General features: G+C 41.3%; 1 pseudogene; it reads right to left on the bottom strand.

The window, feature by feature from the left end:
- Positions 1 to 14640: 14640 nt before the first annotated feature.
- LOC102855021 lies at positions 14641 to 14780 on the bottom strand (annotated as a pseudogene).
- Between the last annotated feature and the right edge of the window lie 7376 nt (positions 14781 to 22156).

Below are 22156 nucleotides of genomic sequence, written 5' to 3'. Positions count from 1 at the left end.
CCATAGGCTCATGCTCATATGTTATTTCATTAAATTCTTCTGTATCTGCCAATTCCTTTCTATACAATGACTCAGTGTATTCCTTCCATCTTCTTTTAATACTTCCTGGAACATTTAATATTCTGCCCAAAGCATCCTTGATTATAGCAACTCGAGGTTTGAATTTGTTCTTCAGTTCCTTGAGCTTAAGAAATGCTGAGTGAGCTAATATTGGAAATGTTTAGACGGCCCTGAAATGGTCTTTATTTTTATGTGATACTGTGACTTATTTTTATCAGGATAATGTTGTTGTTGCTGCTGTATACCATCCAGTCAGAGCCAACTCGTGGTTGACTCTCCAGAGGCTTTTCAGAGGCATTTAATTGCTTGGGAGAAATAATCCATCTTTCTTCCATGGAGCAGCTGATGGATTCAAACTGTGTACCTTTGGGTTGGCAGCACAACTGCTTACCACTAAGTCATCAGCCCTCCCTGTTAATATAATGATTTATATGTTATCTTTAGTGTTGAAAATCTCTTTAGTATAAAGTCATAACAGCAAACTGTAAAATCTTAGGATTCACAAGCGTGTTGCACAAGGTCACCTCCACCCCCCAGTCCCTGCTCTATTCAGGCTGCGCAGTCAGGACTGTCGAAAGGCAGTCTTACAGTGCTGCCCAGTGCATGGAGGTGGTGGCAGTGATGTGACCCACACAGCACAAAATAGTACAAGGGGCCTAATCAGCCTCACTCTTTTTATGAAGACAGTGCAAAATTGACAATGTCTGTTTATAAACATTGCACCAGTAATGAGGTTCTCTTTTGCGACCTCAAATAGTATTATGCCAGCTTCTAAATAAACTCCCATGTGATTTGATACCCCAGACATAGCATAGACTCCAGAGGTGGTGTAACCCTGCGTTATCTCTGAATGTTGCAAACATGCGTAATGCGAAGCTGCCTCATTTAAAGCAGGCTTGACTGCATGTGTCAAGATCTATGAAGGGTTTGAGACTGTACCTTGCACCAAGCTAACTAATGAACCTGCTGTTGTTTCACGAATGCTAGTAGAAAATTTATGACTCCTGGGTAAGAAACAGAGGACTTTATTTAATCACAGCAATAGAAGTTGCTACAATATCCACATTTTTTTGGTGCCAGTTTCTCAAGCCTCAGTTCACATAGGGTGATATGAAGAGAACCGGGTAACATCTACACTCTTGGATAGATTACCGGAGAGAAGCCTTATGTCAAGGAAAACCAAACATTGTCTAAATGGGCAGTGAGTGTGACTGTCCTTTGGTTCAGAGCAAATCATTGCGCTGTTTTCTAGGGTCATAAACAAACCTGCTCTTTGCTCTGGGGAGAGACACTGTATTTTCAAAGGTTGTTTACTGTACAAATATCCTTATAAAAGAGAGTCCATAACAGTCAGCACTCCTGTTCTGAGCAAGAGACACACTGAGCTGAAGTCAGAGCAAAGGCAGGGCTCTAGTTTTGCCAGGGCTTTGGGTTGACCAAGAAGGACGGGAGGCAGTAATTGCAGCAAATTCAAGTAAACCAGTCATCCACTCTGTGTTTCCTGGTTAGCGAGCTCTGATGGGACAGTTTGTAGGTAGCGCAGCTGCTAACCCACAAGGCTGCCTCTCTGGTGGTTTAAATCTTCTGGCAGCTCTGAGGGAGAAAGATCAGCAATTGCAATCTCGTGCCATTTCCAGCCTCTGAAAACTCCCTGGAGGGTCAGCTCTGAGTTGCTTCCAACTCGATGGCAATGAGAATGAGTCTTGGCTGTGAACGGTAAAACCCAAACACAGAGATGACCAACAAGCTGAGAGCAGAATCATCTGGTCATGTGCAGACCGAGTGTAAGAGATGGACAAGAGCCAGATCACAGACTTCGTAAGTCCAGGTCATGAGGCTGGGTTTTAGTTTACTGAGATGAAATTCCACGGGAAAGTTTAGAGCCTTCTGGGCTACACGATAGAAGTGGAAATCCAGTTGCTCAAAGGAACACCTTGTTCTAGTGTCCAAGGCTCCAAGGCTTTGGATTTCTCCTGTGAATAGTGGGAACAGGCAATTGGAGTCCATGAAAAGCTAGTTTCCAAAGTGAGCTCTGATGGAGAAGCAGGAAACCTTGTCCTTTGCTTTGTCTCCAAGCAGATGACAACATCTGTGCTAACAGAGTGGGCATTCAGAAAACAATTGTGGAAAGGAATGAGTTGAATTTCTATCAAATACCTGACACTTAGAGCATAGGCTTTGGAAAAAGAGCTCAACTTGATTGGCTTCTAGAGCCTACATAGCCACAGCAAAATGACTGTTGTTTCCTTGAAGGGCAGTAGGATAGTATAGCATATGGCAAATTCTGTCTATTCTCTATAAAGTGAGGGCACACTGAGATCCCCTTTTCTGTAAAATAGTCAGAGGGGCGTGAAAAGAGCTCCATGCAAAGTCCAAAATAGAGGTTCAGCCTGTATTGGAAGCAGTTTAAGAGATCCCAGAGAACAAGGCTGCTGGAGAGCAAAGGTTATAAAATGTAAATTCAAAGCATAAGCTGTGAAGATCTCGTAGATGGAAAGGGCACCCTCGCTGATCTGTCATTTCTAGCAGGTATGTCTGAGTTGGTGACTTGAAATGGGAAGTAGTGAAGAAAGAAAGAAAGAGTGATATAAAACTAAAGTTGTTGTAAATGTTCATTAAAACTAATAAAATTTAATTTAAAAAAACCCAAAAAACTAAAGTTGTGTAAAGAAATGGACTTTGAACTCAATGTAAGTCCTACTACACAACTGCCCATCGATCCCTTGGCGAGTCATGTTTCCTTAATTTTATGCAGTCCCTTATAAGATGGGAAAAATAATGTACCTGCTTAGTTTGGGGAAGGGAGGAGACGCCAGGAACTGATGGAATACCAACTGAGGTGTTTCCACAAACAGCCACAGTCCTGGACATGCTCATTACCTTATGTCAAGACCAGAACTAACTGACCGGAAGAGATCCATATTTGTTTCCATTTAAAAAAAAAGGAGATAAAACAGAATTTAGACATTATCAAACAACATCATAAATATCCCATGCAAATAAAATCTTCCTGAAGATTATTTTTAAATGACAAGATCAGATCAGTAACATAGACAGGGAACTGGCAGAAATTAAAGCTGGATGCAGAAGGGCCATGGAACAGGATCTATCCTTGCTGATGTCAGACGGATCTTGGCTGGAAGCAGAGAATACGAGAAACACATTTGCTTGCTGTGTATCACTGAGTTGGAATAGACGCAAAGCTGACCCTCCAGCAGATTTTCAGAGGCATAAAGTTACATGGGAGATTATCCCTCTTTCTCTTGTGGAGCAGAGGTGGGTTTAAACTGCGTACCTTTGGGTTGACTGTGCAATTCCTTACTATGTCACCAAAGCACCATAGAGGATGTTCTCTTGTGTTTTATTGACAAAGTGAAGACATTTGACTACTTGGGTTATAACAAACACAGATAATATTGAGAAGAATGGGAATCTCAGAACACTTAATTGTGCTTACATGAAACCTGTGTAGACCAAGAAAAAGCTTTCCAGACAGAACAAGGAAACACTAAAATAATGTGAGTCAGGGTTGTATCCTTTCTTCACACCTATTTAATAACTGTATGCTGAGAAAATCATTCAAAACTGGACTATATGAAGAAGAATTTGGCTGTAGGATTAGAAGATGACTCATCAAAAATCTGTATTACACAGAAGGTATAGCCTTGCTTGCAGAAAGTGAAGTAGACTTACGAAAGACAATCGAAGACTCTATAGCCTTCAATACGGATTACATCTCAACATTAAGAAAACAAAAATCTTTTTTTTTAATTACTATTAAATTTTATTAGTTTCAATGAACATTCACAGGGATTCTGGGATTTCACTCCTTCATTGCCGCACCATTCTCTCCACCCTCCTCCCCAGTTTGTTCTTCTTCCCCTCCATCCGAATGTCTGTTTTAATTGTCCAATTGCCGCAGTGCTTGTCAAAAGTCAGTTCTGATTAATCTCCTTTGTCGGTGTGTCCTTTGCCATTCCCTATCACTCCTCCCTGAGAGAGACTTCACCCTGATTCATAAGGAAAAGGGGATGGCGTATTCTCTTAGCTACTTCCTGCTGAAAAGGGACGCTGTGGGTTTCAGGGTGAAGATCTTCTCTCACTACTCTGAAGGGCCCCTTTGGCAGTAGGAAACACATAGACTATTATGGAGATTGATTTTGGAATTTAGATGCACTCTTATTGATTGTGCTTGGCCGTACATGTTCATATCCTTGAAGATGTATCATGGGGGTGTTGCAACCTAGAAGACACAAATTTGACTAACAAGTTATAAGTACATGAGTCAAAAATTATGGAAAAGTAAAAGAAAGGATTCTTTCATTGTTTTACAAACCCTCCCCCAGGTCCCCTCCACCATGTAGCCGTCGCTCTAGACTCCTGTGATGACAGAAGTACCTAGTCATATATCTCTTTTAAACAGTTTTCTCCCTCCTCTGTTTCAGTGCAGTATACATTATTGAACCCATCTTACTCAGTCTCTCCCCAACCCCAAGGACAGTCCCATTCTACAACAGTGGCATCATGTAATATTTGTCCTTTTGTGACTGGGATATTTCACTCAGCATAATGTTCTCCAGAGTCAACCATTTTGAATAATATTGCATGAGTTCCTTATTTTTTAATGCAGCATAGTATTCCATTGTGTGAATATACCACAGCTTCTCTAGCCATTCGTTTGCTGATGGGCACTTAGGTTGTTTCCAACTCCTTGCTATTGTGAATAAATCTGCAATAAACGTGGGTGTGCATATATCTGCTTGGATGTCAGCTATGGTCTCTTCAGGGTATATTCCCAGTAGTGGAATTGCTGGGTCAAATGGTATCTCTATTTGCAACTTTTTGAGAAAGCGCCATACTGCTTTCCACAGGGGTTGTACCGTTTTACACTCCCACCAACAGTGAATCAGGGTTCCAGTTTCTCCACAACCTCACCAGCATTTGTTGCTTGATGTTCTGTTAAATTTTGCTATTTTGACTGGGGTGAGATGATATCTCATAGTTGTTTTAATTTGCATCTCTCTTAGGGCTAGGGATTTTGAGCATTTCTTCATGTGCTTGTTAGCCATCTGAATGTCGTCTTCGGTGAAGTGCCTGTTCATATCCTGTGCCCATTTTTCTATTGGATTATTTACCTTTATCTTGTTGTGGTGAAGAAAACAAAAATCTTCACTAGCACCTCAACAGGCAACCCCACGATAGATGGAAAAAAGGTTGATGTTGTCAAGGATTTAATTTTACTTGAATCCGCAATCAACATTTATGGCAGAAGCAAACTACAAATCAAAAGATGTGTGTCGCTTTGGGGAAATCTGCCATTAAGGACTTCTTCAAAGTGTTAAAGAACAAGGATATCCATTTAAAGACTAAGCACCTGGTCCATGATATTTTAAATTGCTTCCTATGCATCTGAAAGTTAGTCAGTGTCTAAAAGATAGCTGAAGAAATATTGGTATCTTTGGATTGACAAAGAGTGTAAAAAATGCCATGGACTGCAAAAAAGTAGTCTTTAGATGCAAGTATAGTGAAATGTCTCAGATACTTTGGACATGCTCAGAAGAGACCTTTCCTTGAGGGGGGTGGGAGAATCATGCTTGGAAAGGTAGAGTCAGAGAAACAAAGGGAGACCCTCAATGAGAGGGACTGACATCATGATTTTATCAATGGATTTGAATATATCAGAGACATTCAGGATGGCCCAGGATAGGGCAGGATTCCAATGTTTTATTCATAGAGTTGTTGTGAGTTGTAGTTGACCAGACATCACCCAACAACAACAATGTACATACTAGAATTGTGAAGATTGAATGAGTTAATATTAAATGCCTGAGATGATGTATTTCCAAGAAACACTGTCTTCCTAAAATACCTGATTTATGCATTTTAGTAAGGATTTTGCTATGTGTACAGAATTAGAATGGAAAGCATTTTAAATGGAAAGCACTGCCTTAACTCTGAAGGCAGGAGAATGCACACAGAAAGAGAAGTAATTGTGCTCTCAGTGGACCTTCCTCCTTTCCAGCTCCAGGGTCTTCTCTCTGCCACTCTTCATCAAGGCCCCTGTGGCTACACTCCTCTGACACAGAAGAGAAGATATTTGAGATCCCTATCGAGGAAATGAACTGGAGAAACCTAACCCTGGTGGGTGTTTTCTCAGCTCCTCTGCAGGGCCTGACTCAATTATTGATGGCTTCTTCTGTGTGGTGCCAGCCAGGTGGCAAGAAGGGACAATATTTATTTGCTTTTTTCCTTTTACTACCTGAGTTGCGTGGATGTTCATCTTTATATTGATTTTGCAGTACTTGATGTCAGGAAATCTGTGCCTTCCCATCCCTGTTGCTGTAACAAGTATTGTCCTGCTTTGTTCCTGAATACTCAGTGAGGAAAATGTGACCAATCAGATCTTGTATTCTTTCCAAGAAACAAGACAAAGTGGTGTAATTAGAATAAATTTTTTTAGTCACACAAAAATTTATTTGAAAGCTTGCTTAGCAAGATGCCTACCTGTACTTTTGTTTCACTTCTGGTCATGAATTTCAGGTCTTGTAAACTGGTACTTGCAAAGTTAATTTTAATGGGGAGAAATTCCAGAACTCTGACATATAGCTCTTCCCTTCTCTGGTAACAACTATACAGGCTCAGAGGCAAGGACTGAACACTGTATAAAATAGCTCACCTCCTTGGGTCAGAAATGTGGCATCCCTCTAGGGAGCTCTGAAGAAGCTCTTGTGACCTAGTGGTAAGAAGCTGTGCTGCAATTATGAATGCACGTGGTTCAAATCCACTAGAAGCTCCGTGGGAGAAGGATAGGCAATCTCCTCTCATATGACCATTTACTGCCTCTGGAACCCACTGGAAGGTCAGCTATGGGTTAGTTCCAACTCAAAGGCAAGCAACAACGGGGGAGCTCTGGTGCCTTAGTGGTAAGAAGCTGCACTGCAATCCCAAAAGTTCAGGATTTGAATCCACCAGATGCTCCATGGAGAGAAGGTGGGCAATCTCCTCCTGTGCGATTCATGGCCTATGAAAACCTGCTGGAGCGTCAGCTATGGGTCAGTTAGGACTCAATGGCAAAACAACTAGGGATTTGAGTAAAAAACTATTTTCACATAAGTATCCTGTGCTTTTCAGTGGACTAAGATACGCAATAGAGAACGGTGGACAGGAAAAAAGGTATATTCTGGAGAAAGTTGTATCTCTACAGCTCATGTTGTTGTTTTTAAGTGCCATCGAATCGTAGACAACTTATAACGACCCTAGGAATGAAAGCCTTCAACATTTGCATGACTTTCATCCTTTCTCCAGGTTCATAGGGTTTCTGAATGCAAGCTGTTTCTGAAGTGGATGCCACTCCTGCATAGCAAACCTATAAACAATGGCTGGGAATCCTGCTCTATCCTGCACCATCCTCATTATTTCTGCTGTGCTCAAGCCTCTGGTGCAAGTCCATCTCATTAAGAGTCTTTCTTTCTTTCTAATCCTCTACCTTTCCAAGCATAATGCCTTTTTCCAAGGACCCACCCCCTCCTGATAACGTGCACGAACGATGTGACAAGAAGTTTTGCTACACACGCATGTTTAGCCCCTCAAAAACACAGGATATGGGCCCGCAGAAAGATGTACTTAGTTGTTAGAGAAAGCATTGGATAATAGATAGAAGAAAGGTATATTAATTGTTGCTGTTGTGTCCCATAGAGTTGGAACTGAACCATAGATGCCCCTTCCAGTGGGTTTTCAGAGGCAGTTAATTGCATTGCCTAGCCTTCTCCCACAGAGCAGCTGGTGGCCTTGGACTGCATGCCTATTGGAATTGCAGCGTAGTTTCTTGTCATTAGACCACCAGCTCTCCCTTTGTTGTTGTTGTTGTTAGGTGCCGTCGAGTTGTAGGCGACTCATAGCGACCCTATGAATGAAAGTCCTCAACACTTGTGTGAATTTCGTCCTTTCTCCAGGTTCACAGGGTTTCCGGAGGCAAGCTATTATGGAAGTGGATTTCAAGGGGAGCTCCACCAAACAGTGTCCGACATGGGTAACCATTAACGCATTTGACACACCAGTGTCACAGTGTTCAGTTTCACAGCAACCACAAGTTACCTCTGTATGGCAAGTGGACAGACCAGGGTTACATGACCTAGAAGAATGTTTGACCAAAAACAATGAAAAACAGGCCCGAGGGCCATGGATTAGAAGTCATCCACCTTTGGCTTGATAGCATCACTTTCTCTTCACTAGGCCAACTGATCTCTTTCTATGTTGGTGTTGTTGTTGTTAAGTGCCATCAAGTCGTAGAAGACTCATAGTGACTCTATGAATGAAAGTCCTCAACACTTGTGTGACTTTCATCCTTTCTCCAGGTTCATAGGGTTTCCAGAGGCAAGCTATTATGCAAGCCATTAAGCGCTTCCTTAGAAAAAGGTAATACCCACACCAGGGCAAAAATAAATACATATATACATAAATTTTTAAAAATGTTTTTTCCCCTTTGTGTTCAGAAAATTATTTTAATTGGCATCTCTGCACAATATAATGGGTTCAAATATTTATGCACAAACTAGAACCTTATATCGTAGACGCTCTTAAAGCTTTCTCTAATAATGTGATTTCTGGTTTTCCATTCGCAGTTTGTTCTCATCCTAAAACACTCCTTCAAGGATTCTGTAGCGTGTGAAAGAAAAAGAAACAAAAATGGACACAAATTCCAAGGACGTTGCCCCAGACAGAACAGAAGTGGAAGATACTTTCTTCATAGGTACATGTGAAGACCCTATAGAGTTGTACTGACATAATCCGGGTCACAAAGGAGACCTCCATGCAATAGAGCAGATACATTGTTTGGACTTTACCAATCAGTTTAGTTTTATTATTCCGATTTGGGACTTAAATCCTATTCTCCTATTTTCCATCATGATTTATCTTCTTTCCTTGCTTCATTCATTGGAAACTTCCATTACTACTCCCTGTAGGAAAGCCAAAGATGTAAGAGTTCCTTAGCATTCCTATCCGTGGGAGGCAGGAAAGGCTGCTGAATATGTCTGTGGCTTAAACCCTGGAACGTGTCAATTTGTTATGCAATATGGCAAACAAGAACAAAGGTTGCAGATAGAAATAGCTAATCAACTGAACTTGAGGTGGGGAGATTATCCTGGATTATCTGGGTGGATCAAATATAAACACACAAATCCTGAAAAGTAGAAAGCTGGAGAAGTGTGGATTACAGAGATAAGATAGAAGGAGAGAGTTGAGGTGTGAGAGGGATGGGAACTGAGAACTCCGCTTGTTGTCTTTGAAGATGGAGGTGGTCTACAAGACAAGGAATGCAGGCAGTTTCTAGACACTGGAAATAGCCCTCAGCTGACACCAGCAAGTTCACAGGGATCTCTGTCCTACATCTGCAAGGAACTGAACTCATCGACAGCTTGAACGAGCAAGAATAAAATCTACTCTAGGAGCCTGTAGGAAGAAACCCAACCCTATAGTCACTTTGATTTTAGCCCGTTAAGATCTAGATCAGACTTAAGGTTCACACAATGGAAAGATAATAGATTTGTGTTGTATTAAGTCACCAAATTTATGACACCCTGATTGCACTTTATGACATGTTTGTTCTTTTTGTCAATCCAAGGTATAGTCAGTACTCTTCACCACCACCACAGCTTAGTTATCATTCAACTTTCCTTAAAGGCAAGGAGGGTGAAGCTTCGTTTCACGTATTTTGATCATGTTAGGAAGGTCAGTCCATGGAAAGGGGCATCATTCCTGGAAAGGTGGAGGCTCAGCAAAACAGAAGAAGACCCTCAATAAGATTGATTGACACAGTGACTGTAACAGTGGGCTTAAGAGATGACGAGGACAGCACAGGATAGAGCCACTATGAGTCTTGGTTGTCTTGAGGGCATCTAACAACAAGAAGTTTGTGATAATTTGCTTTGACAATAGCAACAGGAAATGAGCAGAGCATATCTGGTCCTCCTTTGACCATCCTTCAAGCAGATGAAGAGTGCAAAAGAGCAAGGAGAGGTGCCCGCCTGGCACCTCAGTTATAGACTAGTCCTCAGCTACACAGAATCCTTGAATCCCTCTTCAATGACCCTGGCTATGTGTTTAGTTCTTGAGTCTATCTCCTCATCAGTCTCTCTTCTAGAAAGAGGACAGAGTTTCAAGTGAACATATCCATAGGTTACAGGTCACCTGTTTGGGAAAGGTGTAAGCCTAAGCGCTGAAACACTGGCACATTCTATGTGAGGCTCCTGCATGCACAAAACAGAGCAGGGTGGAGAAGGGTAAGAAGAGAGGAAGGTCAAAATCAGGGCTGTAAAAAAAAAATCAGGGCTGTAAGTTGGGCTTACTTTTCCTGTGTGTCATGTTCCAGTGAGGAATTATGGGAAAGTTGTAAATTTTCAATTTAAACCTAGTCTCCCAGGTCTTTATAAGGACACTATTTGTCCATGTAGGTTTTCTTTCATAGTTTATGTAATTATTTAAACATAAGGTCTGGTCCTCTACTTGTACTCTTGGTATGAAGTCTTGCCTGATAAGTTCTGATGATGGTGTCACTGCTGACACTTGTGTAGATGATGTCCGGGATCAAAGACCTTAGAGAGGACTGACAAGTTCTCGCTGGAGAAGGTTGCAGACAAACACTCACAAACGCAAGTGGCATAAGTTGGGAGGGACTGGAAAGCATTATGCTAAGTGAAGTCCCTCAATCCCATAAGGACAAATACTAAATAAGACCATTATTGCAGAAATAGAAAGATAACTAGTAAAATGGGTATGAGGATCCGAGTTGGGGAGGGTAGCAGCAGAGGGGTGAGGATGAGCGGGGGAAACCACAGAGTTGCACAATTCGATGGGTAGAGAGAGGGGTGGGTAAAGGAAATGGGAAAGATCCAGCAAGGATCTGGAAAAACAGGGCAATGGTGGACATATTTCGATGTTGATTAATAAAATATAATGAATGAGAATGATTGTATGAAATACAATGTGAATTAAGATAGTGTGAAAAACAATGTATACAAACTTTGTGAGCAAACTTATATATAATAAAAAATTTATTTTATAAAAATCTAAATGGTATTAGATTTATAAGTGAAAAAGGAAAAAAAAAATCCAAATAACCACGCACAACACACTGTCTAAGAGTCAGACAGCATGTCTTCTCTCACTAGGGAGAAGGAACGTCAGTCTGGGGCAGAGTTCCAGGATTTATAGGGACTTTTCCCTTATTGTCTTGCTTGGGTCCACAATTAACACCCTTGGTACGAGCAGTCAGGAAATAAGGAGATGCATTGCAGTGGGGAAAATCTGCAGTTAGGGACCTTTCCAAATTTTTGAGGAGTAATAATGTCAGTTTGAGGACTAAGGTGCCTCTGAGTCAGGCCATGGTCTTTCCAATTACTAGCTATGCATCTGAGACTGGGCAATGAATAAGGATGACAGAAAAATAATTGATGCCTTTAAGCTGTGGTGTTGGAGAAGAGCACTGAACATCCCATAGATGGCCAAGAAAATGAATCGATATGTCTTGGAGAGGATGTAGCCAGAGTGCTCTTTGGAGGCAAGAATAATGAGGCTTTGCCTAACATACTTTGGACATATTTCTAGGAGGTGCTATTCCTTGGAAAGGACATGATGTTGGGAAGGGTGGAGGGTTGAAAAGCCCTCACCAGGTGAACTGACACAGTGACTGCTGCAATGGACTCTTGTGTGTCAAGAAGTGTGAGGATGGTGCAGGACAGGACTGGTTTTCAGATCTTTTGCTCATAGGGTCTCTAAGAGTCATACTTGACTCGATGGCACCTAACAACAACACCACCCTAATCATAACGTTTTTACTTTTCTAATTAGCATCTTGTATTCATTGTCCGTGAGGGGACAGTTCTCTTTTCCATGGTGATTGCAGGTGTTCAAGTTTGTGTTCATGTGCTTGTTAGCCATCTGAATGTCTTCTTTGGTGAAGAGTCTGTTCATATCCTATGCCCATTTTTCAATTGGGTTGTTTACCTTTATTTTGTTGTGGTGCTCGAGTATCATATGTATACTGCATTGAAACAGATGAGAGAGAGAACTGTTTAAAAGGGATATATGATTAGATATTATTGTCATGACAGGAGTCCAGAACAAAAGCTACACAGTGGAGTGGTCCTGGGGGGAGGGATTGTACAACAATGAAAGATTTTTTTTCTTTTACTTTTCAAAGAGAAGAACGAACTGGAGGGGAGGGGTGGACAGGGAGAAAAGTGCAACAATGAATGAATGGAAATCCAAAATCTCTGTAAACTTTCACTAAGATTGATAACAACAACAACAATAATTTTTTTAAAAGAAATTATGTATGACATCCCATTATCTCTCAAAAGCTCTGTTGGCTTAGAAGTAATGAGTTCTGCTACCAGTCCAAAGGCAAGGAGTTAAAAAATACCAGGTGTTCCTTAGGACAAAACCCTTCAAAAGATTATCCAAAAACGACTGAAGCAATACATTGACAGAGAATGGCCAGAAATGCAAGCTGGGCTTAAAAGCGCCTGTGGCACTAAAAACATTATCACCAATGTCAGATGGATCTTGGCTGAAAGCAAAAAGTAACAGAAGAATGTCTATCTGTGTTTTAGGGACTATGCAAAGGCATTTGACTGTGTGGACCACTACAAATTGTGGCTAACCTTGAGGAAAATGGGAACCTCAGAACACTTGGTTAGGCTCATGAAAAAAAAAAAAAACCCAATACTTAGACCGGGAAGCAGACAGATCTGTATGAACAGATCAAGCCAAAACTGCAAGGTTCAAAATCAAGAAAGGAGTACATGGAGGATGCATCCTTTCTCCACACCTTCTCAATCTGTATGCAGAGCAGATCATTTGGGAAGCTGGACTTTATGAGGAGGAATGTGATACTAGGACTGCGTTATGCAGATGACACAACCTTGCTTGTCAAAAGTGAGTAGGACCTGAAGCGTTTGCTGCAGAAGGTCAAGGACTGCAGTCTGCAACACGGATTGCAGATTCTCAGTAGTGGGCCAATTAGCAACAGCATGATAGATGGAAAAGAAATTGAGATTGTTAACAATTTCATCTTGCTCAGGTCCATAAACAAAACTCTTGGCACCAGCAGTCAGGGAATCAAAAGACAAGTTACACTGGAAAAGTCTGCTGCCAGGGACCTCTCCAGAGTGCTAAAGAACAGTGATGTAAGCCTAGAGACTAAGGTGCGCCTGATTCAGGCCGTGGTATTCACAATTATTTGCTATGCATCAGAGAGCTGGATAAATGATGACAGAAGAAGAATTGATGCCTTTGAGTTATGGCACTGGAGAAGAGTGTTGAACATACCACAGACTGCCAAGAGAACAAATAGGTCTACCCTGAAGAAGGTGTAACCAGATTCCTTCTTGGAGGCAAAAATTTTCAAACTCCGTCTCACCTACTTTGGGCATGTTGCCCAGAGGGACCAGTCCTTGGAGAAGGACGTTATGCTTGGCAGGGAAGAGGAAGGCTTTGGATGAAATGGATTGACACAGGGACTGAGATAATGGGGGCAGGTGTGTCAGACACTGTGAGATTGGCTCAGGAGAGGGCAGGGTTTAGAGATATTGTTCATAGGGTCCCTATGAGTCATAGTTAACTGGCTAGCACAACAACATCATTCTATGGTCTGATAAATGCAATGTTGTTACGTGCTGTTGAGTCGCAACCAGCCCATAGCCCTCCAGAGGGTTTTCAGAAGCAATAAATCTCACAGGAGATTGTCCATCCTTCTCCCTAGGAGCAGCTGGTGGATTCAAACTGTGTGCCTCTGAATTAGCAGTGCAACTTCTTACCATGAGGCCACTGTTAGGCACCCTGCTAAAAGCACTAGTTGTGGAAAGATTTAAGAATAAGATCTCTTATTCCCTTCACAGTCCTGATCAAAGTTGATCATGACGTTTCCCTAGGCAATATCCTTTATCTCACTAGAAAAAAAGGGAGGGAAGTGGTCTGAGTAGGGAGGACCTGAGTACCACTGAAAAACAAGGAAATCATAAACTACTACACAACATCGGTGACCCTGGAGGAAATTGTGATGAGTGAAACATCTCAGTCACAAAAGGACAAATATGCGTAACACCATTGTTATAAAACAGGACTGACATGGAAGTTGGGGGAAAAGTAAGAAAAGAAGGGATAAATAATGACACTGCATTAGGACAGATGAAGGAAAGAGCTGTTTAAAAGGATTCTGTGATTAGGCATTATTTATACGGCAACAGTCCAAAATAAGAGATGTATCTCAAAGTGAACTGAGGGAGGGAGGAAATTAGGCAACTAAGAAGGGCTTTTTTTTTTAACAAGTTGAAGGTTATGTTTACTATCTAACTCCATAATCCAGTCTTGGGCTCTTCCACGAGCTGGAACAAAGGTGAGGAGAGAGCATGTGGGGAAGTGGTGGAGCTCTTCATCGGAGGCCCCATTTTTGCTTTAAGGCAACACAGGATCCAGCAAAGAGGAACCTCGCTGAGGCCGCGATGCCGCTGGTTCGAGGGTGGGGAGGCTCTCGGGGAGGGCTGATTCATGAGGGCCCAGAGGGCTTACAGCAGGAGGCCCTCAGCAGCTAGGTGGCTTCTTCTTGGCATCCAAGTCCTTCTTGATGTCCTCAAGCTTTTTGGCCAGGTTTGTTCCTGGCTCGTAGTTGTGAGCCAACAAACGACGTTTCCAAAAGTAAATCCAAGCCGGAAATGGAGCATGATGTCGGCGGGGAGGGGGAGGAAGCGATAAGACTGAATATTTTTTTTTTTAAATGTAAACTGGAGAGAGTAGGGAAGAAAATGTGCAACAACGAATGAATGAAAAGGCAACTTTTCTGTAAACTTTTATTAAAATGACAATTTTAAAAAAGAAAATTTTATGGACTACAATAGTTTGATCCTCCGCTAATCAAGGGATGACACAGGGCTGAGCAATGTTTCATCCCAAGGTTCATGCTGTCTTCATGAGCTGGGGACCGAACTCAACAAACGCTAATGTCAAAGTCCTTCGATTTTACAGTTCTAGGATATCCTAGTAAAAGGACAATTCCTACTGGTTCTTGCCAAAAAGGCTTCTATTGCTGTACGTCAAATTACCCCAAAACCTACAGTTTCTATGGATCAGGAGTGGGTTAGCATGTAGTTTAGACTGCACTTATCTAAAGGCTTGACTAGAGTTGGAAAGTCAACTTGAAGACAGCTTGTTCTCATTGATGTCAGTGTGAATCAGCGTTCTCATCATCAATTAAAAGAATTCAGAAACAGATTAGGAACACAGTGGTATCTACAGAATATACAGCTTTTTGCCATTGAGACCAATATTTATATTTCCTTTTTAATACAGCATTCCTTTTCTTTAACAAATCAATATTTGTTACATTGAGTTGGTTAATTTGCATTTTTTTCTTTTCCTTTCATTTGTAAATGTTTTAGCTTTTATTATTGTGTTTATATCTTTAACAAATATGAGAAATGTTAAAATAAAAATATATTTTAAAAACCCAAACAGCTTGCTCTCTTGGCTGTTGGCAGGAGGCCTCCATTTCTCATTGTCAGTTGGGACTAAGTCCTGATTGCTCACCTGTGGACGTAGGGAAGCTTGAGATTTCTCAAGACAAGATGTTATCATCCCCTAGAACAAGTTACACAAGAGAGTACTTTTTTATAACCTGTCCCCAAAGTGCCACACATTATTAAGACAAACCCACACTCAAAACCCAATAAACAAACCGGTTGCTGCCCAGCTGATGCTCACTCGTGGCAACCCCTTGCCCGGCAGAACCGTACCCCTTACGTTTCTGATGACTGTAATGCTTTGGAAGCAGATTGTCAGGTCCTTTCTCCAAAGGTACTTCGAAGTGAGTTCCAATGGCCAACTTTTTGTTTGGAAGCTAGCTCGTAGCTCTATGTGCCACCCAGTGCCTTCCTCCAGGATCAGGGAGAAGAAGGACCATTTGTTCCCATTTCTTTTTTTTTTTTCTTGGAAGATCCAATGATACTATTTTTTAAATTCTTTGCTTTACATAAATCTGAGTTAATTTTTTCATTATAACATCACTTGCTTTACATTTACAAATTACACACATCACGCTGTAACAACTATCAATTACAGGTGGGTTAAGAGTTGATATCAATTTGGTGTGTAGTGACACCTGGACACTAGAAAGAAATCCAGTTAAAGGATCACTGCAGCTTACATTCACCAAAGAAAATATTTTATTCCAGTTCCCAAACCAAACTTCAGCTATGCTGGGTTGGAAATCCAAGACAAATGTCAGTTAAGATTCAGAAATAAATAATTCTCACCTAGTGGAAACGGAAATCAATGCATACACTTTAACCAAGCGCCTGCTGCATGTGGTGCTTTCAGAGTCTACCAGGCTACACCTTTCACTGCCTTTGCTGTTTTGGATTTGTTTTTCCCTTCCCTTTTTTCTCTCTTTGTTTTCAGCATTTCTCTCTGCCTCTGGTTCATCCACATTGGGTACTGTCCATGCTGGTCTAGAAGGCTCTTTTTGTTTCTCTTAATGCCATATTCCATTTTCATGTTATCTTTTTCACCATTCGTATCACGCATTTTCTTTCAGTAACGGCTCAATTCCTTTGCTGCATAGTTATAGTGTTGGCTTTCTTGGTTAAAATATGGCTAAAAGCTTTCGAGGTAAGTGGAAAAGGAAGATGTGTGCTGAAAAGAGTAAAAAAAAGTACCAAAGGAGCTCAGCCGGCTTAAAAGTGTTCTCGAAGTAGATGGTGATGTTGTAGTGAATGGTGTTCAAGGGATGGCCCCACTGCTTGAAGGGAAGGAAGAAAGTTAAAGAATCTGTGGCCTTACTTTCAAACTGCTCCATGGACCAAACTTGCAAAGGTTGAAGCCATTCTTCCTTGTCTCTCTCCTGACAAATTCATTTAGTCTAACTAGATGAGTGTTGTTTGTTTTACTTAGGCCTTGAACATTAATATGCAAAGACCCAGTGAGTTATGGGAGAATATCAAGAATATCATCCAGAAAGAGTACAAAAGATCATTACAAAGACAGAGGAGAAAGAAAAGACCAAAATGGATGTTAGAAGAATATTGCACTTTGAGCACTGAGAAGCCAAAGCAGAGGGAAGAAATTAAGATATTAAGGAGTCGAACAGAAGATTTTAAAGGGCAGCACAGGAAGACAGCATAAAGTATTATAATGAAATGTGCAAAGAGCTGGAGTCAGAAAATCAAAGGGGCCAATCTCGCTCAGCATTTCTTAAGCTCAAGGAACTGAAAAACAAATTCAAACCTTGAGTTGCTATACTTAAGGATGCTTTGGGTGGAATATTAAATGATACAGGAAGTATTAAAAAAAGATGAAAAGAGTATATAGAGTCATTCATTGTTCCAGAAGGAATTGGCGGACACAGAAGAATTTCACAAAACAACATATGAGCAAGAGCATGTGGTGATAGAGGAAGTTCAAGTTGCTTTGAAAGAATTGGCAAAAAATAAAGTCCCAGGAATAGATGGTATACCAATTGACATATTTCAGCTAAAAGATGCTCTCCTGGACGTGCTCACCATGTTGTGCCAAGAAATCTGGAGAACAACCACTTGGACAACTGACTGGAAGAGATCTATTATTTGTTTCCATTCCAAAGAAAGGTGATCTGACAGAGTGTAGAAATTATCAAACAATATCATTAATATCTCATGCAAGCAAGATTCTGCTGAAGATTATTAAAAAAATGACTGGAATAGCATATCAACAGAGAATTGCCAGAAGTAAAAGCTGGATTTAGAAAACTTGTGGTACTAGGGATATTGTAGCTAATGTTAGATGGATCTTAATGTTAGATGGCTGAAACAAGGGAATACCAGATGAATGTCTATCTGTGTTTCATTAATTATGCAAAAACGTTTGACTGTGTGGATCACAACAAACTTTGGCTGATTCTCAGAAGAATGGGAATCCCAGAACAACTTGATTGTTCTAATGCGAAACCTTATACTTGGACTAGTAGGCAGTCATCAGAACAGAGCAAGGAAACACTGCATGGTTCAAAATTGGGAAGGGTGTACACCAGGGATGTGTCCTATCTCAAAACCTTTTCAATCTATATGCAGAACAGATTATCCAGGAGGCTGGGCTGTATTAGGAAAAATGTGGCATTAGGACTAGAGGAAGATTCATCAACAATCTTCATTATGCAGATTACACAACCCTTCTTGCTGAAACTGAGGAAGACCTGAAACACTTGCTGCAGAAGGACTGCAGCCTCCAATATGGATTGAAGCTCAACATCAAGAAGACAAAGGTTCTCACCACTGGGCCATTTGGCAGCATCGTGATAGATGTTGAAGAGATTGAGATTATTTATTCACAGCTTTAGTTTGCTTGGCTCCACAATCAACACTCTTGGCACCAGCAGCCAGGATATTAAAAGACGTATTGTGATGGGACAGTCTGCTGTTAGAGACCTCTCCAAACTACTGAAAAGCAGCAAAGTCAGTTTGGAGACTAAGGTGTGCCTGATACAGGCCATGGTCTTTGCAATCACTTGCTATATACATCAGAGAGCTGGACAATGACTAAGGATGGTAGAAGGAGAATCGATGCCTTTGAGCTGTGGTGGTGGAGAACAGTACTGAATATACCATGGACTGCTAAGAGAATAAACAAATTCATCCTGGAGAGGATTAAACCAGACTGCTCCTTGGAGGCAAGGATTCTGAAGCTTCACCTGACATACTTTGGACATGTTGGAAGGAGGGACCATTCCTTGGAGAGGGATGTCAGGCTTGGGAGGGTGGAGGGACAGCACAGGAGAGGAAGACCCTCTATGAGATGGATTGTAGGTATGTCAGAGACAGTGGGATTGGCGCAGGATAGAACAGGGTTTAGGGCTGTTGTACATAGGGTCACTATAAGTCACAGGCGACTTGACAGCACATAACAACAACAACAACAACAATTCTCTTGAAGGGAGTTCTAGTTCAATTATCTAATGGCAAGGAGCTGCACTGCAATCCCAAAGGTATGTGGTTCAAGGCCATCAGCTGCTTGATGGGAGAAGGATGGACAGTCTACTCCTGTGAGATTAACTGCCTATGAAAACTCACCAGAGGGTCAGCTATAAGTGGGTTCTGACTCAATGGTACACATCAACAATAAGCCAGAGCAAGACAAATTTTTAGCATAAGGTAGGCTGGATTTAGTCTACAGACCATAATTTGCTAATCTGTGCTACAGAGTTCTTTTCATTCAAACATGAGGTACTGAATTGATTGAACTCAAGAAACAAACCTACTGCTGTCAGGTTGAATCTTCCTCCTTGTGACTCTCCATCAGGTTTCCAAGACGATAAATCTTTATGAGAGGGCACTGCTCATCTTTCCGCTGTGCTACACCACCAGGTTTCCTCAAGAAGAGATTAGCTAGCAGAAATTGTAGTCAATGGAATGGGCCTGGATGAGGCAGTGGGAGGCCTCCTCATACCTGTGCGGCCTGCCTCACGAAGAATAACATTTGATCTGTCTGGTCGCCTTGCTGACCTATCCCGGTTAGACCTTCCAGCAGGAAGCTAGTCTGAATAGAGAGAGAAGTAGGACTTCCTAGAGCTTCCCACGCATCTGAGAAAGTAAGCAAAGAGCACACAGTGAAATTGAACAGCTGATTCTTTGTGGGCCCGAGGAAAGACAGATTCTCAGCGGGGCCTCCTGATAGACATCATGCCCCAGTTCTACAGAGTGAATCAGCCTGATGCAATTCGCAATAGGCCTTAATCACAAGCCCCATCTCACAGGTTCAGTACAGATAAGCTTTGTCATTTCTCTGAGAGAATTGTAGCCATTTATTTCTCTTCCAGGCTTAAAGCCTCTCCCTCTGTCCCATCTAAGCCCTCGTGAGATGGCAATTTAAACCGCTCCGGTTACCAGGTTTTATTAGGTAAGGAGAACTGATTAAGTAACAGTGGCCCAAATAGCCTTTAATAGTTAGACACTGTTTTTCAAAGCCAAAGGAAGTCTTGCCAAATTAAAGAATGTCAGGATGATGAGATACTATGCATATCAGTTTCAAGCTCTTCACAGGCATTTAATGAATCCTTTCCAGTACCAAAGAGAAGGAAACTGTGTGGGATGAGTTCTGTGTATATTAGCTCTTTCAGGTTTTGTACTAACCGTAGGCTTTGTTATGTATCATTGGGTGAGAACCAACCCATAGCTGACCCTCCAGTGGGTGTTCAGAGGCAGTGAATTGTTTGGGAGGGCACTGTCCATCTTTCTCCTGTCGAGCAGCTGGTGGATTTGAACCGAACACCTTTGGATTGGTAGCATGATTCCTGCTTGCTGAGCCACCAGAGCTCCCTAATAATCCTGGGGTAGAGGATAATTTTTGTAGATGAGGAAACTGAGGCAAAACCCATTAAGTTAGGTGCCTAAGGCCTTTGATTTGAGTCTTCAGACCTTGGCAGTATGGCTTTCAAGCCGTCATCCTTACTCATAGACCACACAGGTCTTTGTTCTTGAAGATCTCCTTATAGCTCTTGTTTAGTTCATTTTAAAAGCAGCACAATGTATGTAGTTAAAAAGAATTCAAAGAAAAATTAATTTCCTCCCAAAAAGAAAAAGAAAAATCTTTTATTTCCCTCTCATGCACTGCACCTCTAATTCAGTAACCCTGCCACAGTCCCCAATGTCAGAAATAGAATTTTTTAAAAATCCCTGTTAATAAAAAAATTTCAAAATCCCTTTTACTACCAAAAAAAACCCCTTTTAAATATTGCAGCTTTGGTGCCTTCAGTGGTCATCACTTTGCCCCTAAATATTATGCCTTTTTAAACATTTCTCTTTCCACTTGCAAACAGAAATGTCTCTTTAACATTGAACTGCAGCCTCTTACTGAACTCTGCAGCTGTCAATAAGGATTGCTTCTCAACATCAAGAAAACAAAAATTCTCAGCACTGGACTGACAGGCAACATTGTCACAAATGGAGAAAATATTGGAACTGTCAAAAATTTCATCTTACGTGGATCTACAATCAATACACTTGGAGTATTGATTGGAGCAATCAGGAGATTAGGAATGGTATTACACTGGGAAAACCTGCAGTCAAAGACCTCTCCAAATTAGCAATGACATTAATTTGAGGACTAGAGTGCACTTGCTTCAGACCATCCACAGTCTTTTCAATCACTTGCTATCCTTCTGTGAGTTAGACCCTGACTAAGAATGACAGAAGAATTGATGCCTTTGAATTGTGGTGTTGGAAGAGAGTGTTGAATGTTCCATGGACTGCCAGTAGAACACACTGATATGTCTTAGAGAAGGTGCAGCCAGAGTGCTCCTTGGAAGCAAGGAGCATGAAATTTTGCCTTACATACTTTGGACATGTTGTTAGGGGAGGTTATTCCTTAGAGAAGGACACCTTAGAATGTCCTTGTACTTGGAAAGATGGGAAGACAGCAAAGGAGAGGAAGATACTCAACTAAGTGGACTGACATAGTGACGGCAGCAAAAGGCTCGAGTGTGTCAGAAATTGTGAGGATGGAACAGGATAGGACAGGGCTCAGATCTGTTGTTCATAAGACTGCAATGAGTCATACTCAACAGCACCTGTCAACGCAAGAGCAACAATAATAGTAACACTAACAACTATTAATCAATGTAGAAAATTGTGAGGTAGTTTCAGATAGAACACAGTATGTTTTTATTAAGTCTTATAAAATTATGTAAAACTAAATTATTTCAGTCACAAAAAGACAAATATTGCTTAGTGCCATTGTTGTAAAATGGGACTTACATAGGGTTTGGGGGGGGAGATTGAGAAAGAGGGCATAAGTAATGTATACTGCTTTGAAATAGAGGAGGGAGAGAACTGTTTAAAAGGTATATATGATTAGGTATTATTGTCATGACAGGAGTCCAGAATGAAGGCTCCGTAGGGGAGTGGACTGGGGTGGGGGAGTAGGGGAATTGTATAATAATGAAAGAGTTTTGTTGAGTTGTTCTTTTTTTTTTTACTTTTCAAAGAGAAGAATGAATTGGAGGGTAGGGGTGGGCAGGGAGAAAAGTGCAACAATGAGTGAATAGAAATCCAAAATCTCTGTAAATTTTCATTAA

This window comes from Elephantulus edwardii, unplaced genomic scaffold (assembly GCF_000299155.1).
Source record: "Elephantulus edwardii isolate Elephantulus edwardi_28Jun2011 unplaced genomic scaffold, EleEdw1.0 scaffold00021, whole genome shotgun sequence".
In the NCBI taxonomy this organism is placed as follows: Eukaryota; Metazoa; Chordata; class Mammalia; order Macroscelidea; family Macroscelididae; genus Elephantulus; species Elephantulus edwardii.
This window is presented reverse-complemented; position numbering and strand designations above follow the sequence as displayed.